At 43.6% G+C, this 14,058-nt stretch overlaps 1 protein-coding gene across 2 annotated transcripts in view; it reads right to left on the reverse strand.

Moving 5' to 3' along the window:
• The window catches only part of LOC122399456 (N-alpha-acetyltransferase 15, NatA auxiliary subunit), a 40,514-nt gene that overhangs the window by 4,039 nt on the left and 22,417 nt on the right, over positions 1 to 14,058 (reverse strand). The window lies entirely within an intron of this gene.

Below are 14,058 nucleotides of genomic sequence, written 5' to 3' on the forward strand. Positions count from 1 at the left end.
GCACGATTGCGCATTAACGACATGTTTTCTCAAAACCCACGCACCTACGTAAACTTCTCACGGATTGAGTCATTTGCAATTAATGGCTCAGGCCTATTCGAAGTCGACGAAATCATTTGCTACGCCCAGTTTCCGTTGCCAATGCATACAAACGTCGATCGATGTAGCATTGTGTGCCTAAGTAATGAGTTGTGCTGGCGTGGTCTACGAGGAACTTGCAAAGAATATCCTTGAGTGATTTTTAAGAAATCGAACGATTATTTTTTGCTCCAGATACGCAAACGTTGATAGAATTATTAAAGAAATCCTGACTAAAGTGATTCGACAGCCGAAGGAACACTGTGTAATCGTCTTCAGAAGCTCAGAAACAAGGACAGCGATGGAATCTGGCACTCCGATGAGTTATGATCGCATTCCCTTTGTTCTCTTCTTTAGGTAGCATAAACGGACCGACCAGTCAGCGCTTTAAAAATAAGATTCCCGAGGCGAGGTTACGCTTTGCATAAAATGCACCGTTTATCCGGCGCGTACCACGAATTCAGATCCACCGGGTGAAATAATTGCGGTTAGGTAAGAAGCTGCGAAGTAGTGAAAATTACGGGGGCGGCAAGGTCGGTGGATGTAAAGAAGCCATTAGACGAGAAAACAGACGGATGGAGCAGCTAAGAAATGAAAATGCAGAAACGATGCTTTCATTTGCAAAAATTTAATTTGCATCGAATGGAAACGGTAGCCCACAGATTGGGAATTTCGTACGAGCATTCGTGACGGTAGCTATTAACATTTGTATTCTTTCATTAATTCTCGATCGTGCCGATGACTGTTCGTTTCGACGCCTGTTGCATACGTCAATGCAATACTTAGGAATCGATCAGTGCTAAACGATCGTATCATTGATCCCGTCATTAGCACGAAGGAAAACAGCTGGCATTTCGATTTGACGAAGCGGAGCTGTTGCACACGCGTGGCCACGATGATCTTCAAAACATTTTCTTTTTCTGCGTTCCCCCGCGTCGTAAGATCGATGAATCATCCGCGAGATAGTAACGATTCCGGGATCGTAAATCGATATTACATTCTCCGTCTGGGAAATCACGCGTCGATCGATGGTAAATTGATGTTCGAACGGTAATTATCGAGTAACTTCAGTGACGATGCCATTAGATGACGGAATAACAAACAACGTGGCAATAAATAATCAATTTTCCGCAATAGAAAGACTGGCTGATTCGTTCAATTTCTTGCGCCCTTGCGCGTGCACGTCGACGACATGACGCAACGATGTTTTCCTTTTCTTCGGCTTGTTGAGCACGATAATTGGCAAAATAATACACTGGGTGGTCCATTTCTTTTGATCGTATCGAGCGTCGAAAACTATGAATGCATTATCGAACCACTCTGTACAACGAATGTCTACGTTCCACTTTCACGATCGGAAACATGTTGATCTCACCCCTATCATTGCATAACGAACATTTTGCCCTAACAATAAGAGGGTTAACGTTAGCGCAGAATATTTTTAAAATATTTTTATTGCGTAAAAAAAGTTCAATTTTAAGTTACGCAAAAAACTTGCACAGTTACATCGACGTGCAATGATTAAGCGACTCTGGTTGCGTCCTCAAGTTCGGTCGCTGCAACAAGCGGAAGTTCAAGAACGCGCGTACGGTCAACAAACGGAACGCGGCATTTGCGGTAGTTATCACTTAATAAACGTTGGTTTAGAAATGTGCTATATTTTCTGAAACGCCCTAATAATAACGAAATAGATCGTTCATCGATAGCGACGAAATATCGGACAGCGAAATCTAACAATGAAACTGTTCGAGTTATGGATTATTGTTCCACAGGAATTCTAACGTTCTATCGTTACTTCCTGTATTTTCAATAATGTTAACACTTGGAGATTTAACGATAAAGACACGGTACATTGCATGTTACAAGACAATACAGCAGCTACGGATTACACAAAACTAATATAAGAGAAAGGAACGATGCTCAACAATAAACTTGTTCGAATTACGCAACGATGTGCTAGCTGTACCTCCAATTAAAAAATTATCGAATAACTCCATTGGCGATTAAACATATCTCGACAAGAAAGAATTATGTCAACTGGTCGTTATTCGTTTATTTAAAAAATACGTATCGATCCAAAGAAAAACTGATAATGTTCTTGTTCCCCTAATACTTGTGGTAATCGTATGTATCGACATTCTCCAGATTACACAATATCGATTCAGAAACAACGTTGAACGTCTCCGTACGCATTCTTTGATAAATGGTACTCGGAAACGCAATGACAACAGCACGAGACGTTGCACGTTAATGGAGGATACAGGAACTGTCGATTACACAAACGCGTGTTCTATGATTACGCGGATGCCGTAACGCATGGCGACGATAATACTCCGGCATAGAAATGACGGTAATCGCGAGAAAAGCCTGCGTCGCCTATGATCGTTCTTGCAGCGCCATAAACCGCCCCCGATCGCTTCCATTTTATTTCGTAACCGGTCGTTTTTCTTCCAGAGGAACGGTGCATCGTTGCGACACGTTACTTTTATAATGCATCGATTCAAATCGATATAAATTTATACCGACTTTTATCCTAAAGGTTCCATTTCGACAGATTCAACGGACTGAAAAGTTGCGTAACCGTTTGGACACCTGTTTCAAGCATCAAAGGACCATTGTTAAAAATATGAAACCTTATACTTCGTTCAGAGTATGGTTCTATTGTTTGGTTCTGTATGTACTATCAGTATGAAATGACGTTGGAGATAGAACGCAGAATAAATTTCTCAGATTTGCATCGCGTAAGTTACGTAATAATGTGTCCTACTTAGATCACGAGAATATTCCAATATTTAACGCGCTTATCGGGACAACAGTGACTAATCGCGAAACAGTAGTTCGTTTCACGTTTCTTTTCAATCTCATTCGCTTTCACTCGCCATCTGGGCATTTTGGGGGAAATTCGATTTTTTATTATCGATCGCAAAAATTAGCACGAGCCTCGTGATGCAACTAATCGTATTCTTTTCTTCGTCGATAAATACGGTTCTGTCGACTTCCACTCGACGGACGAAGACGGATCGAACGATTGTTTCAGCGCGTGAGAATCTCGGTGCCCGAGTGCACACGATCAGAAATTAAATATATTAACAAAGAATACACGCCGTTTAGATACTTCGTATATAATTGTCTCACGATCCGTTAATTATCGGATATCCAACGTTTACTTAATCTTGAAGGATCCCAAGCGATACACGGAGGTCCTCTTTTGTTCCTCGTTTCTTTCCACGGCGGAAAAATAGCGACAATCGTTTCAAAAGAGAACCATCGTACGACGGAATTCACGTGGCGTGAATCATCCTTTGATCGTTTCGAGGATCATCATGCATCGTTGACGTCGTCGCGTTCCTCGTAATCGCGAGGCCAAGAGAACTCGCGGATCGGCCGCGATTCGTATTAACGTTATTCAATGTCGCGGCTTTATTGAGTTGTTAGAGAAGCGTGCTTGCTGCTGCTGCTTCTTCAATCGGCCAGTGGGTAATTGCAGAGGCCGTGTTTATAAGGTTGTACGTTACGTAAGAAGCAACAGTGCACTCCTGCCCATTTACGTATACCAATTCCCCCTCGATCATGGGTATTCATGAGTTACGGAGAACCCCCGATCGATTCTAACGGAACTGTCCAGAGACAAAGATCACGCGAACCACCGTGAGAGATCTGGGTATTAAAATTCGTTCGACATTCGTGGCGCGGGAACGAATGTTACACAGGGGGGCGGAGAGGCCAACTAATTCACAGGTGAAACATTTTTCCCTGCGGTTGGAAATGTTAACCACCGTTTAGAGAACGAATTTCACGGAAGAGCACCGCTCACGGTAATCGACCTGAGGAAATTTAGCTGTTTCAGGATCCCCTGCACGGTAATCGAGCGTGAAAACCGCGGCCGTTCGAGTGTTAAAAATCCCTGCAATCGGTATACGAGCACCGACGGATTTATTTCGCGCGGAAAGTACAGCCTCCAAAGCGCCAGCGACAGGAAAAATATCATTTTTAACAGTTCCAACTACCAGGCGAGGGGAAAGGTTAAATTCCATCGCGGTACGTGTATCCATCCAGTTGCAAAAAGCACATAATCGCCGATGTCGGCGCGAAATATTTAAAAATCCGTACCGATCCACGCGTCGCGATAATAATTGTGACAATGTTCCTATCTCGATAAGTCATTGTATGCAGATCGAAGAACACGACCGGTATTCGCGGTGAAGTAGTAAATTACACATTCGAAGAGTATCGTGACCGTAATGGCGTGTATGAGTCGACGAATAGAAACCCGGGTGACGAGTGTATTGTCAGATGGACGAGCCCAGGCCGTCGACGTCGAATTATTAAACGTCCAACGCTTTTGGTTACGTAAAATACGGTGAAATACTTGAAGCAAGGGTTGGGAACCGTGCTCTAATTTATTTTCTATTCGTAAATATCCGTACGAATCTGTTTTACGGTATTGTTCTTTAATATTTGGACACGGTCCAAGTATCCTGGATATTCGTAATTTCTATTTCAATGGCGTGACGTGGACAGACAATCGTTCGTATTTATAGGTATTTGCACCAGTCGCGTTTTAAAAAATCGACCTCGCCCGGCGCTGGGAAATCCTTGGAAGTTTAGCTGAAAACAGACACGATTCCGGAGCAAATCGATTTATTCCGATTCCCCCTGAGCCGATCCCCTTTCGGTCTATGACGCAAATCGTGGCTGAATCTGTTCACCTTTCGTCTTCGATTCTCACTGATTCTCTCTGCTCTCGTTTCATAACGCGCACGGTGGAAAATAGATTTCGAACGAAGGAACGATCCCGATGCTTTGACCCCGTTCGCACGTTGCGTCAGATTTTGCAAATAGGAACAATAACGGCGCCCGCGACCTTTCCTCCCTTCGACCAACGATGGACGAATTCCTCCAAGTTCAAGAGACAAGAATTGGGACTCGTCATCCGTCAAATCCACGTGGTACAAAATGCAAATAAAAAATCCCATCGATCTCCTTCGCTACCGAGAACATTCCCCGGCGCCAAAGCGGAAACGGCGAAGGCGTTGGAGTAGCGGAGTTGCTCGGTGCAGGTTTCGTTCGGCGAAAGATCGGTATATCATCGATCGCGAAAGCGTGGAGATCTGTATTCCTTTGTTCGGACACCGTGGTCGGCCGATAACTCGCGCGATATCATCGGCGGCGATATATCGTTCCCGAAGAGACTCGCCTACGTTTCCGTGGCCGGTCGCGGTGCTTGTGCACGGTGAAGGGTGCGCAAAACGGTATCACGGGGGGGCAAGTGCTAGGCGTGGCTCATAGGAGAAATAAGAAAGGGACCATGTACCGCACGTTCCGTGGCCGTATCTGCTGGAAAGGCCTTACATTGGAGCTCGACTCGCGCGACGCCACCGGAATGTTAACTTCCCATGGCGGGGCCCCTCGTGATCGACGCACGAAAAGAAAAGGCGAGTTTCGAGCCGGGGGCCCCCTCGCGCCCGGCAAGGCGAACGTGATCGAATCCCGGATTCGTTCGCGACAAGGTCGTGATCTCTGCCCCCGGGAGCGCATCGACGCGTCTTCTTGAAATTCAATCGACAGGATGCTCTTCAACGAGCCCGTGCTCGTCCCCCTCGTTCCTTTTTCTTTTATTTGCCCCGTCTTTATTGCACCGTAACGAGCCTGGACGCAAACAAGAACGAGCCAAGTACGAAATGTACAGGGTATAGCTCGAAGGTACGGCCATCTTGGCGCTGGGGATCATTTAAAAAATATTTTTGCACGCGTTCGTAATTTCCTCGTCGCTTATGCGGGTCAGTGAAAGAGTCACAAGTCGCATACTTTTGATTTAGACAGCAGTTTACGTTTAAATTTTTCCAACGGATAATCAGGGGATAAACTAATTGCAGAGAGAAACCGCCATCGTGAAAGAATTATGCGACACATTCTACTTGCTCGTTCTATCACGTTTCCCTTAACTCGGGGCTGTCCTTTCTTACTCTATGCGATAGCGTAATGCTTCCTGATAAAATTTATGTTGAACTTCGACTGGATCGATTTGTTAGGAACAGTGTACAAGAGTAATGGTGCACCGTAAGGAGACTTATTACGGAACTTCAAATTAAATGCGTAATTTATCGCCGGCGTAGAAATTTTTAGCAGTGGCCAGAGTCGAAGTTTCTACCCGAGGGGCCCCCACGAAAACGTTTTGTAAAACAAGTGAACTGTTCGGGTTAATGTAATCACCGTATTCGTGACTCCCGCCATGAATTACCGCCACGTAACTGTTTCCTAGATATTTTCGCTACAAAGAACGCGAATACGAGAAATTGAATGACGAAACAGCGGCTGAATATTAATGCTTATTGCCCGTGGCTTAATGTGCATTACAATCTCGACGAGAATGCACGACTATTTTCAATATCCTCGCTACAAACAAAATCGACGTAGACGGTCCAAGGATGATTGAAAACGTCTGTGCGTACACTTGCGATTAAAACTGAAGCTTGTTCGAGCAAACCGCGATCTTTTTCTTCGTGGAGAGATGCCTGACCGCGAATAGGCAAATTCCGAGAACACGGAATGCGCGAATACGGTGATTTTTAACGATACGATCGTCAATAACCGCGATTTCTTTTTTTATTCTCCGTTTACGGATCGATTCGAACGATGACGTTACGTTCCGACATACCGAGACGTAATTTTTCTCGCGCGGAACAGAATTCGTATAAATTCAATTAGTTTACGACTGAAAACAGAATCGTTTGCCATTACGGGATACAGTGTTTTCAATATGCCGACAGGTGACTAGTACTTAGCTTGAAATATCGATTGGATAAGTACTTTAGGAAATATAACGTCATACGGATACTTGGAAATGCGTTTTTCATCATTTTCACAGTTTTCTGAATCTCTCTAAATCATCTTCGAAGGCTTTTCTAACCATTGTCTTTCCATATATTCATTTTGCCATGGATGTCACGAACGTCTCTTCCTCCTGCATGGGAGTTGCGCTTACTTCACACCGAGTTAACCCTTTTGGACCTCATTGTGACAATGTACAATGGCTGACTAACAAAGGAAGCATAAAAGTAAACAAAATGCGATCAGAATTCACGAACAGAGGATTCCTCCTCATTCTATTGTCTCAGTTATGTTTTCCTGATAGATGGCAATTGTATGCATATCCTCTTTCCCGGGTCGGTTCTTGTGCTCGCTCAGAAATTCTTCACGGTGCATTGTACCGAACCACTCTTCGATAAAGTATCGTTTCGAAGCAATTTACTAAGATTAATGTATCCTTCGGTCGCGTATTTAAATTTAATCTTATCGAAAACCTCCCACGCAATTTTTATTACGGTTCGAGAGTCGCCAACCGCGGAAAATGCCAAAAAGAAAGGTACCCTCGGAGTCCTCGAAGAAATCACGGGCGAAAGCGACGGATGTACCTGGTAATATGCAACGACGAGCCAATGACACTTTCGCTGGGTAACTCGTCTCCCTGCGGAAGGTCATTGTACGTGTAAGAATACAGACAAAAGCGCCGCCAGAATTCGTAATGAGGCGCGGAACAAGAGCGGCCGCGTTTAACTCGAATTTCTAATTCCGCGAGCGAAAGGGAAAATCGGTCGCAGGAAAGTTCCGACAACAATGTCGATGAATCGCAAGCAGCGCTCTCTCGAACCGAGCACAATGACGACGTCGGTGTCTTCTTCAATCCCGAAAGGAAATTATTAAATCGTCTCAGATTCCCCGATAAAACTCGTCAACTTATTCGCGGCAATGAAATTAACAGAACCTCTTTGGTACGAGTCGCGGAAGCAGTAGAAGAAACGCGGTCGATTAAGATGTAGCAACTTAATAATTTACTGCAATAATTTTACTTTTAAAAACGCGAATAATAGAGGGAATTTGTACTCGTGTGCAGTCGATGTTTAATCGTGTGTCGTAATTAGAAGCAGCACGCTCCTCGTAATTCCCGATCAAACGAAACGCGTAACCTGCCGCGATCTGTTTCACGTTCCCTGTTTTACATAAGAATTCCGGAATTTGCATTAACACGTTCTGACAAATACTATGAATCTATTTTCGTAGATTCTTGTTTACGTGTAATCTGCTCTTTTTATCCGCGGCCAAGTCGCATTCTGAACTTTCCGTTTTTACGAGCTGCATTTCGATTCGGTCGATCGTCGTGGGTTTCGTGTGATTTATTTACCGTGACCGGAGACATTCCGAGCGTCGCATAAAAATCTTCGGTCGTAATTTATGCGTCGAAGAAAAGAACTACTAGATCGAACGGAGACAGTGGGCTCTCATTGCGCTTTCGTGCCCGTCTATTGTCGCTGACTCGATTAGAACCAAGTTAAATGGATTGGTTCTAATTGCGGACTAACGAACCATAAATTTTGTACTTACCATTCAACTACCGACAATCATCTTAAGAGACCTATACTTGCGCAAGTACCGCTCGAGAGATTTCGCATTCAATTTGCATCCTCCGCGTGGAAGATTTCGATCCCACCGACCTAAAAACGCATTTTCGCGTATTAAACACGCTACGTTTTTGAAAATACAAACTATATCGACTAGGAAGAAGTTGCGTTTCCTGCTTGAATTATATTTGAATAAGAATTCAGTTAAAACAACACCTTTACGAGAACCAGCTCGCCTGTGCCAGCGTTGAAATCACCAGGTTCGAGGGAAAGCAACTAAATTCGCCGACAAATGGTTCGCGTAATTACGATTGTATTACAATGAGCTTGAAGGAATAGAATTACTAAACTGCTACAGTTCCAACGAATAAACAGGAATGGAACGTAAGGTTCGAATTATGTGAAATTTTAATTTCAGATATAAAACGACGTCGAGACGTTTTGCTCGCTAGTTACCTATGCAAAGGATTTCTTATTTACAGACGTTACGGAGCTGAGTTTCCCCATAGAGACCGTGACATCGCACGGTGGTAAAGAACAAACTCCTCGCCGTGATCTTGAAATTAATCAGCCCGGCCCGGTTCCCAAGATGGCCGTGATAACGCGAGAAACTGCATTCTCGCTTTTGCGCAAAATTGCGGGAAAAATACGCGTTTGTGGCGGCGCGAATTAAACGACAATAGGCAGTACACGCATAACCGTGGGGAAAAAGTACTCGAGCAACGAGGAGTCCAAATATTAATATCGCGAAGTTAATAATTTCTCGAGGTTTCTTCCGAAAACTACGCGTCGATAGTCTTTGCTATCATACTATATTCCGTCGGTAGAGGTAGTTCGCAATTACTATTCTGGAACAGAAAATCGCCTTACCGAGATAATTGTAACGTTAACGAAGATCGATGCTCGTTTCCCATGGAATTATAGCCGAGAAAATTTCTTCAGTTTCGCCCCTAGTTGCTTAAACGAACGAAGAAAATCAGGAAACGACGGTATTATTCTCGGAAGAAAATTAGTTCCTATTTTGCGAATAACGATATCCGCATCAGCGGCCAATTAACCGTAGTTAGAAAAGCTTGATATCGATCTTAACAACGTCGAGTCGTGTGCTTTACAAGTATTTGGCGAATTAATTAAGGTATAAATAATAATTGGAATAATAGCTTTTATAAAAAAATATATATATATACGATCATTCTGGGCAATTTTTAATAGACAGATGAACGTTTCCGGCTAATATTTTACTAATTAATGAGGAAACGACAAGCATAGAATGGTAAGAGGAATCTTCTATAATTAGCTCGAATTATGTAAGTAATAAGGAAGACTTATGGGTAATACGAAGAAATTATAATTTATCAATTCGTGTCACAGATGGAAAACAAAATTGCTATTTGATATTCAATGATTTCTTCAAAACTGCCTGTGTTTTCTTATTCTTACACAGATATTAATTAATTTTGCATCTTTGTTACGTGCAGATGGCTGAATGACTTTTGAGCGTGATTCCAGATGGCTACAACGGACGTTCGCAGGATTGAAATCTACCATTGACATAATAGGCCAGTCGTTAGTGTTGAAAAATGTCATGTAATGACGGAATAACAGTCCCGTAATGTTTCTTCGCTGTCATTAAATTCGAATTATCATTTCGATGTTCAATCATATTTCCTACGTAGCTCCTAGAGTCCTGGACTTTCTATAAAGATCCACAACATTATACGCGTTATGCACTTCCCCTAGTTCTTCCTCGTTTCGAGTTACTGGGCCACAAATTAATCTTCTTATTCTAACATGCACGAGATGTGCAAAAATTTCATCGAAATTGCTGCCAAATTTATTAACTTGTTAATGAAACTTTGTTGTTACCATTTTCCCTAGACAAACTGCCCTAACGTTTCCAAAGTAAGGATCGATAAATAATTTTACTCGGACGGAAACTAAATACAAGCCGTTCGATTTAACGACTTAAGTGCTCTCCTGTCTATCGTAATTATTCATAGAATCGACTGAAAGATCGTTTCTCGTTCTGGACGAAAAGAAAAAGGAAACACTCGAGACCATTTCGCCAGTGTCTGCATGGCGCCTAAAGATCGGTAGCACCGAAGGCCATGATCATCGTCGACCTTGCCAGAGGCAACTCGAGGAATCTCTTCCGATGACTCACCTACTATACAGTCGTTTGAAACAAACACGAGTATTCAGCGGTGGTTAGCATTAGGCCGAATAAATACTGTTGACTTCACCCTCTGAATAATAATCTGGTACGAAAAACAATTGATACGCGAGATGACCCATTTTCCAAACTGCACAAAATTAAAATGGTCTGAATATCGACAACGTTTGGTGTCTTTTCGCTACGAACGAACTCTTTCCCAGGACGTCGGTGATTGCTGACTCAGGGTGTTCCCGGGAAAAACGTGAATGAACGATCGAGCCATAAAAATAATACCGTCTCATCGTTGCAGCTAGTTCAGGACGTGCGTCACGGCGACGGATCGTCACAGCATCCGACGGTGGCGTCAGAGACCGAGAATACGGACGCGTCGATGCAGAGATTCGTACAGAAAATAGCAGAAAAAAAATGTGCCGTGACTGGACAAGAATCCGGGGCTGCGGGATTACCGCAACCATAGTCACCGGCCTACCGAATAACGCGGTGAAATTAAACGTGACAAATATCGAATCTGACGTTTTCGCGAAGCGTACGAGCCACCTAAAACTGTAGATTTCCGATTGTACACGACCATAGTAGTCGACACGAGACATTGTGGTTGGAATCTGGCGATCGAATCGCCAGGAATCCACCGGATGCGGTTCATTTGTCCAAATATGGTCGTACGATAAGCCGGAGATCGTTAATGATGCATCGAGATCCGCGAATAGAGCTGAGCTGAATCGAGAAAAATATTCGACCGGCTGGCTCCTATTTTGGCAGGACATGCAGAATGATATACGAGACACTCGAAGAGTTCGGAAAGATACAGAGCCCGATAAAATGCGAAAAAAATCGACCTTACACCAACATTGTCTGATTTGTTCCAGCATAACTTTTACGCTGGCAACCGGTCGATAAATATCATTCTAATTATTAAAATTCACGCGTGGATATTCCGCGAGATATGGGAATCGTTCGTTAAGATTGTTCGTGTTGAAATTATAGAACACGCAAGACACTTTCCACAAAAATAAAGACAATATCACGCTCATCGCGCTTCGTAGAACGGCGCGCGAAGTATTAAAAATACGCCGCTATTCCCAGAGATTCGTAACTGGCGCGATAAACAGGGGACAAAACACGATAAATTTCTTCGTTACGATCGTAACGATGGTTATCAACGGTGACGAAGAAAATTTCGTGAACGGTGACACGACAAGTGGGCCAAACTTCCGTGCACGTTCGTGTTTATGGCACGTGACCGGCATCGCCAAACATTTCTGCGCGCTCTTTTATGCGCGCACGGATATTTATGCGCGTGCCTGTCCCGCGGAGTTCGTTCTGCCGTGCAATAAACACAAAATTTTTACCGATCTGTCAACGTAGCGAAAAGAATTGTGGATTTCGTTACGTTTTATTAGCGATTACGAAACGAAATATCTGAAATCTCTAACGCGTGGTCCTTGATTCCGCCGAGAAGCGAATAATTTGACAAAGAACTCTGCTCCACTTTATACCGTCGTCTCTTAAAACGTTCGATCATTGCCAACCACTTTGTTACATTTAATACTTTTATGTACCTTCCGTTTCGTTGGCTATCTCGATCCATCGTCGACCCACCCTTCCCTGAAACCACCTACCAAGATGTAAAAATGGATTCGCATTAATTTTTGCGGTGTCAGAAGCTTATCCACGCGTCGACATCTCGTGAGCAAAAAAACCGAGCAAAAAATGAATACGTAAAACGTCCCGGGAATTATTAACTGAAATCAGCAGTCGCGTCAATTATAACGCTTGTTTCGTGTTCGCGTTCGCGTTCGCGCGATGAGATTCCTGAGTGGCAGGATTGTTCGCAGCGGCGACGTTTCTGTTTCCGTGCTCGTTACTGCGTTTCGAGCTGGACACGCTGACGCGATAAGTTGTCAGCCGCCTAATAAGCCTAAGCGCGGACGGCGTTCAACGATTTTACGGTCCTGAAATCGATTGAGACATTCAGCGACACTCGACGAAACAACGCAAGCGGCTAACTAAGGCGAGCGAGACTTTACGTAAATGGAGCGAGTAAAAAGGGGAATGCGTCGAGCGTGGAACGTGGTAACGAGATTATTTCCTGCGAATCGCCGGCTAAAAATCTTCCATGAAGCTACCGCGACCAAGCGCGTGGTACATCGCGAAGACCTGTTGCGAATACCTTTTTCATACGGTCACCATTCATCGGCAAGAAGCAGGTTTTTCCACCTCCGTTTCCGTCCCGGCGTTACATCGGTTGCATTCCCATCGAAATAACTGGAAGCGCGTGAGCTCGCACTGAATTACATAATTTCCACGACCGTAAACATCAATTAGCAACCGTCGGTTAGGCGTATTAGCTCGCAGCAATTACCGGACTTTTTCTGACCGAGAAACCGAGACTTCGTTAAGGCTCGCGAGTTGCTCAATAGGAGACCCGTTTCTTATAAAAATCGTATCTATTCAAATATTCATCATTTTTAGCCTTCGTTTGCTAGCTATTTAGGTATATTAATTTTCCAGAGGTGAATAAGCAACTTGGAATCGGTCTACGTTTCTACCCAGATGATCGCCAAGTATAGAACTTTCTAAATCCTAACAATTCGTAAAACGGAGCGGTTCTGCCACGCCTATTGCTCGAAATGGTCGGATCTAATCCGTGTAATAATGATTCAATCTTCAACCGCACGGAGGATACTATAAAAAGCATGTCGGTGCAAAATCGTTAGCTCAAATTATCCGGAATGAGATACTACTGGCTTTCGCGGGCCAGTTTCTTTCGTTCGTCGGCGGCGGTCATTTTCTCGAACATTAGGCTTAGTTTGGAAAAGGTTCTAACTAGTTTGGACAGCTCAATTGGCAGACACATAAATTAACGGTTGGAAATGTGGAGCGCGAGATTAGTCCAGATGAAGTGTGTAATAGCAACGTCCGTCTTTCATTAGAGACGAATATAAATACATCATAATCCCGACATCTTATGAAACTGTTTCTATTGCAAATGTGATGATGATAAATGTGAAAACCACGGGACTGATCTTCGCATTTATAGTGCGAGAGATGCAAAATTCTATACCTCTAACGTAGAGAAGGCCAGTAAGTGAAAGAGAAAGATGAATTCAGCGTCGAAGCAGTCGCCAAATTTTAAATGCCATCTGATTGCTTACAAAAGGGGTAGCGAATTGAGGGTCTGCGAGCCAAGTTCTGGATCCCCACTTTGCTGTTCCGCTCGAGCGTGGAAGAACTCCCCCCACTATGCTCGCTATGCAGAGTTGAACACCTGATGCTAGAACCTGATGGTTGGATGGTAATTTTTGTATGACACTTTTACCATCGTAATTGCAAGGTCTTCCCGGTTAAAATGAGTCCAAACACGACATAATTTGGACCAAGTTTGTTAGGAGTAACAGATTTGGG

This window comes from Colletes gigas, unplaced genomic scaffold (genome assembly GCF_013123115.1).
Source record: "Colletes gigas isolate AHSC1104 unplaced genomic scaffold, ASM1312311v1 Colletes_gigas_Sc00013, whole genome shotgun sequence".
Taxonomy (NCBI): Eukaryota; Metazoa; Arthropoda; class Insecta; order Hymenoptera; family Colletidae; genus Colletes; species Colletes gigas.